The sequence below is a fragment of the Amblyomma americanum genome, chromosome 5 (assembly GCF_052857255.1).
Source record: "Amblyomma americanum isolate KBUSLIRL-KWMA chromosome 5, ASM5285725v1, whole genome shotgun sequence".
NCBI lineage: Eukaryota > Metazoa > Arthropoda > Arachnida > Ixodida > Ixodidae > Amblyomma > Amblyomma americanum.
Window position 1 is genome coordinate 152,987,070 of NC_135501.1, and position 6,682 is coordinate 152,993,751.

Consider the following 6,682-nt stretch of genomic DNA (forward strand, 5'->3'; position numbering starts at 1 on the left):
AAGAGAACTGGAAAAGCAAACGCCACACTTAGGGCATGCAGATAGCTTGCAATCTGAAAAACAAAAACGTCTTTGTACGTTCCACGTACAAATGTACCGCCGTCAGCACGCGTAACACGAATGCTCGATTGCGCGTCCTGCGCTGATACCACAGCCCCTGAGCGCTGGGCGCCCAGTCCGAGACCACGCTGCACGATGTGTTTGCGGCGATTAGAGCAAGCTCGTACCCTGCTTCCACCCTAGCATTGTCTCAGACGTAGTGGCCGAAGCCGAGTGGGCGCTTACGTAAGTGGAAGATACGCGCTCTCGAGCGTTCGTGTTAAGCGTGCTGACGGCGGTACGTACGAATGCAGTACGTTAAACGCTCTCCCTGTGGGCGACATCTGTAGTGCGCGGAAACCTGTTGCGTTCGATATGAAAATTTTCGCGTTGAAAAATTTCTAAGGGCAAGCATAGCAGTGCTTAACCGAACCGTTAATTCATACTGTTACGAGTAGGGGGCGTTCTCTGGCCGCGTGCTGAAGAATCAGAAGAAGAGGCGATGTCCTCCCGACCGCTGGCCTCGCGTCGCCGTTCGAGCTGCGTGCTGCTCAAGTCTTCGTCGCCGCAGCCAACGAAGCCGAGCAACTGTAGCACGAGCTCTTCGTCAGCCAGCTATGCGACCAGCTCGGTGGGGAGCCTGCACGCCGACCATAGCCACGAGTCCGAAGATGCGGTGGAGCGGCGCAGCGAAATACAAAGGTGCACCGTTTCTCACGCTCGGCTGTCTTGTGCAGACTGGGCGCAGTTAGGTGGTTTACACAGATGGCTTCAGTGATATGCCTTTCCAGATATTACTTTCAGGTGTTGAGTGACATCGTATTAGTGGAAATATATCTGTTGAACCGGACAACTTAAAGTCATGGCAAAGCCATGGGACATCAATCGGATCAGTCAATGTTCCCCTGGCCTGAGTGTGGCCGCTGAATGTACGAGCCGTTTGTAATGCTTACCTGATGTCGCCAATGTAGCAGGTGTTCATCCAAGTGCTCGCAGCAGTCAGCCTTTCGGTGCACGGAGAAGGCGACGGAGACAACCCAGATTCCGTGTTTTTTTTTGTACTAGTTTTCACTCGACAGGCCCCAAGCCGAGACCCCATTCTCCAGTCACAAGTCACAGGGTCGCTATTCGGTCATTCCTGGATCTGTGTATCGCCAATACCATGAATGGCAGGTACCAGTATCCTTCAAGATAAAAGTATACAACAGCTGTATATTACCGGTACTCACCTACGGGGCAGAAACAGGGAGGTCAACGAAAAGGGTTGGGCTTAAGTTAAGGACAACGCTATGGAACGGCAAATGACAGGTGTAACGCTAAGAGACCGTAAACGGGCAGAGTGGGTGAGGGAACAAAGGCGTGTTAATGACGTCCTAGTCGAAATCAGGAGGAAGGAATGAGCTTGGGCAGGGCATGCAATGCGAATACAAGATAATCGCTGGTCCTTAAGGGTAACGGAGTGGATCCCAAGAGAAGGCAAGCGTAGCAGAGGGCGGGGGAAGGTTAGGTGGGCGGATGAGATTAGGAAGTTTGCAGGCATAGGGTGGGCGCAGCTGGCCAAGAACCGTGTTCATTGGAGAGACATGGTAGAGGCATTTGCCCTGCAGTGGGCGTAGTCAGGCCGCCGCTGATGATGATGATGCAGAGCTGCTGTAAGAACGTTGTCATGTTTTCGAACGCCATTATTTTGCCACTTTTTTGATGGTGAATGAAAAATATGCAAATCTAAACCAAAAAACGTTTCGCCGATTTCTGCGCGGGCCGTTCAACATCGAGCCCGAGATGGCTGGGCCGCTGCTGCAGTTCCCGCTGGACGTGTACCTGCGCATGCGCCAGGAAGGGGGCAATGTGCTCCTCTCGTCCTGGTACGTGTCCTGCATGCTGGTCATAATGTACCACGGCTCGGGCGGCGCCACCCGGAACCAGATCGCACGCGTGCTCCACACGGATGACGATGGCGAGATCGTGGCGCGCTTCAACAGCCACGCCAGCCGCCCGTTCTGCCGGGACTACCACAAGCCCCGACACACCAACTCAGATAGCGAGCCTTTCGTGCCTCTTTGAACCTGTGGGGTTAACGCCTCAGGAGCGAAGGAAACGAGACCACTGCTACGAGCCGACACCAGAACAGAACGGCAAGCCGTGGCTGCACGAGCCACGACCACGTGCCGTCTTTATTCTCTTCGCAGGGTGGTGCGCGCTAGCCGGGTTGTCGGCGCCGCCCAAGAGAGGGTGCTACAAACCCAACCGTTGTAGCTTTGACGATGCGATCGATTAAAAAGGCTCCACTCCGTTACACCGGCCTGCTTCGCGAAAAAAAACCTTGTACCGCGGGAAACAACTGTAACAAGAAAGCTCCCCGCTCTGAGCCCGACTACAGCCATGTCATGAGGGACACGTGGTTACAAGAAGCGCATGCTCGAAAGCGCCTACTTGGTGGCTTATCAGTATACCCCATACCCACTACTCAGCAAGCTATAATTCGCCAAGACGCCGACGAAGATAGCGCGTAATCCGGTAAGCATTGGTCATTCAGCAATCGGTTAAAGAACACTCCCATTCCTTCGACGCCACCCCCTGAGGCGAAGAGCGGGCGTCGAAAGTTGGCCGCATCATTCGTTTTGAAGCGCCGCCGAGGTCGGGAACCCTTAGCGCGATCGACACAAGAAACAAAGGTCTATCCAAAACTTTGCGGCCGAAGTCTGTAGAACGGAAGGAAATGTTATCAGAGCGGTGCACTTGTGGTGTTAGAGGCGGAAAAATTGCATAAGGCAGTGAGCCGAAACACTTCGCGGTGGTAGCGTCGAGTGTTGTACTGGAGGCGATTCTGAGGGCACATTTTGTGGTAATTGGTGTTGCATCAGAGAAATTGAACTACGCTTCTGCAAGCATACGGAAGTGATGCAATGAGCTGTACGCAATATTTTAAGTCGCACTGGCGCTTCAGAGTAACGCGCCTTGAAGATGGCCGGTGATGTCGATCTGTGATCTCGAAGTAATTATCTCGGTCAGCACCCCGGAAAACGTGCAATTTGTCAAGGAACACGTGCTTGAGTATCCTTGGCGGACTATGGAGGAGCCTTAAAAATATAGTAAGTAAATATAGCCAGCCGCAGTGTGTGATGTTAGGGTTGACTGCCAAGAAATAATCTCGTTTCCTGGCAGTGTTATCAAAAGCTAGGCTCGCCAATAGTAAATAAAAATCATAAATATCATAGAGATCATAAAAATCATAAAATCATAAAAATCGATGATTTTGCTTTTTAGAAGCATGTCTTGTAAGAATGAAAGTCTTGCTCGCATCAGGAACGTTTATTGAATGCCCTTTCACCGCGTCTTCATATTGTGCACACACACCCTACACACTCACTTATAATCGCAAAACAAGAGAAACCGACATGCGCGCTGTGAAGAAAAGTCGTCCCCTCAAACCACATATTTCTACGCACAAAACTTGGCAAGGTAAGGAAAAAGCATTTCTCAAGATTTTATAAAGAAAACATCACGTCTCACCTCAGCTGGCTTCTAAAAAATAATGTAGTTGTTGATGTCTCCGGTATTTTTAATACTCAGTGCTCACAAATTTTTGTTATCTGAAAGAACTGCTTTCGTTCTTTTGAAGAAGATAAACACATCTAACTAAACTTTTCGCGAATGATAGCCTTCGTCGCTTATATTTCATTAAACAGAATGAAGTTTACAATCGCAACGTTTAGAAACTTTAGCCCATCCTAGCAGAAAAGAAACGACACGACAAATGTCCTACCGAAAAGTTTTGTTGGCAGCATTCGCCCTGTCACCTTGGCTGTGAACTGTAATCCAAGGAAGCCTCCGCTGTGGCTTAGTGGTCTCTCATAGCCTGAGCTGCTTTGGTTCCCTAAACCCCATTAACCATAAGCCTTAAACCATAAACCAAGGTTTCGTAATCATTTTTTAGTTGTAACAGAGCTTGCGGCACAGGATACGTTGGAAAAACCCTGCAGCTGTCCTAATGCAAAACGAATACAAGCTGTAGAAAATGAAATATAGCAAAATAAAAAAGAATATAAACACCTGTCGGTGAAACTCATTGACTTTGATAGTCGCTCTGCAACAAAGCAGCCTCCTTCAAGCATTGAGCTATCCAATGCACCAATTCCTATGCCCCTCCATTGCTATATGCCTGTCCAGACGAATATTTTAGAGCGTGAACGCTTTAGATAATATATATACCTTATGGTAGCGGCCTATCAGGGCAGCATACTCTTCAGGAAGCATGCACTTTTGCCTAAGAAATAATGCGACGATACCGCGGTATAAAATTTGCATCCCGGAAGTTTAATATCATGCCATCGAGAAAAAATTTAAGGGCAATCTTAATTTTATTGATGCGGCGGAATTGCAATACGATTCTTGTTTTACTCACTAATCAATTTCAGTACATATTCTATTCTAATTTTGAGTTCATTCTCTTTCAGCCCCAAATCTATTCGAACTCCAAATCTATTCGAATTACGCCACATTGGTAGATCGCGGCGAGTCTTCACGCTTTAACCGACGCAGTTTCGCAGCGGTTAGGCGATGGCTGTTTCAAACACAGCCATGGCTTGTGTTGCTTTTCCCGAGCAGTGCGAGAAGGAATTCCTCCCACAAGTTCTCATTTTTGCACAATAACTTTCTCATTTTTTGCACAGATGCGCGCAGGACTGCTGTGGTCTGAAACATTGTCTTCTAAGCCTTTTTTATGTTTGCTCATTATTCGTCTGGGTGTCCCTTTTATACCCTATAAATGTAGAGGGGAAGGAGATAGGGGAAGAGCAACATCCCCTAAGCACTATTTGGCAGGCGGAGAGCTCACAAAGGCGCCCACGCCGACGCCAGACAGTTTTTGCTCTCATGACACTCTTATTGTTGTCTATTGAGAAAATACTAGTGAGAAACAGTTTAGTTCCTTTTCTATGCCGGAGGTACGGCGTTCCATCCACATTGTCGCCGGGTACCAACCGGCTTGCAATGGTACAAAGAATCCCCTTGCCTGGTACTCGGATTCATTTCAGAGAAAAGGTTCGAAAACTTAGTCCTGGACCCCACCGAACCTCGATGAAACAGCAGCTTGTGCAACTGCGCTCCTTGACGAAGATTTTTTCGCGATATGAAGATTCATCGCTATCCCAGCAGGTCCTGTTGAACACATTTCTTTACATTTTGTGCAGGCATTAAAGTGACCTCCTACTCCTGCCTATACTATGAAGCACGAGTCAGCGTGCCCAAGGAGTTCAAGGTCTCGCTGTCAAGCATGGACATGCACGTGCATATCCAGGACTTCGCCGAGAGCCCTGAGCAGAGCAGTCTTGCCCTGGACGGCTTCCTTAGAGCCCTTAACGACTTTAACTTCGAGCGGTACGTGTTCACCGGAGACAGCATCGGCCTGGACACTTTCGTGGTTCTGGGCAGTGTCTTCTTCAGCTCACACTGGTTTGCCGCCAGAGGAGCCAAGAGCTCGACGGGAGAGTTCCACGCCTATATTGCGAGGGACAGCCGCTATGACGACGTCCAAACGCTGACTATGACAGGAAGCTTCTAGTATGCCCATTTCAAGAGTGGCAACACCTTCGAGGGCATCTTGTTGGACATCCCGTACCAGGACCCACGGCGAATTCCTTTGCAGTATTTCTCCCGGCACCCTTTTCTGACCTGGTGGCCTTGGAGAAGAATGTGAACACCGCCGTGATACTGACGTGCTTGGGACCGCTGGAACAGAGGGGTCTGGTGGAGGTGACCCTGCCCAGAATGAAGGTGAAGTGCCTCACAGACCTGAAGCATTACCTTCCGCCAATTGGAGTTGTGGACGCTTTCACGAACTACACCGACTTCGTCAACATAGCGCGGCTAAGGGTGTCGGTGGCCAAACACCTCGCGTTGCTTCGAGCCGGCCACAGGCGACCCAAGACGGCGGCGGCCCAAGCTGCAGCCAAGGAAACCGTGGGTGCCGCTAAGGACAAAAGTGTCTTCAAGATAACCGGTGACCGACCGCTTGTTCTCAGAGTTACCGCTCGCGACACAGACACTGTCCTCCTGCTTGGATGCTTTATTCACGTTCTTAAACATCTCGAACGCAGTAAAGCTATTTCTGTCGCAGAAAGACTGACTGTAAATAGTTAGCGTCAGCGTAGAATATTTGTTTATAGAGCCCCATCACCATGCTCTCTGCAAGGTACGCTAGTGCCAGATATTGAGGATTTTTGCAATAGGACAACTTCGATTGTGATGTTTTTCGCGTTGAATTCAGCATTTATGTAATGAAAATTTCCGGAACCAGAGAAAAGAGGCAACTGGAACGTACTTATGTAAGCACTAATTTGGCACTCTATGTATGCCTATGGCATCTATGTATGCCGATGACATCTGCATCTGGGCCTCCTCTGTGACGCGTCTCCAGGTGCGAGCAATACTTCAAAGGGCAGCAGCCATAGCTTCCTTCTATCTCCGAGAGCAAGGTCTGAGCGTATCAGCCGAGAAGTGCGCTATAGTGGCATTCACGCGCAAAAGTATGACTCGTTATCCGCTAACTATTGACGACCATGTCATTGCCTACCGCGCCTCTCATCGTTTTTTAGAAATTGTTATAGATCGGAATTTATCATGGAGCCAACATTGCAGCGTT

The 6,682-nt window shown here is 49.3% G+C and overlaps 1 pseudogene; it reads left to right on the top strand.

The window, feature by feature from the left end:
• The first annotated feature begins 1,740 nt into the window (after positions 1-1,740).
• LOC144134279 (iris-like) lies at positions 1,741-6,180 on the top strand (annotated as a pseudogene).
• Positions 6,181-6,682: the final 502 nt, after the last annotated feature.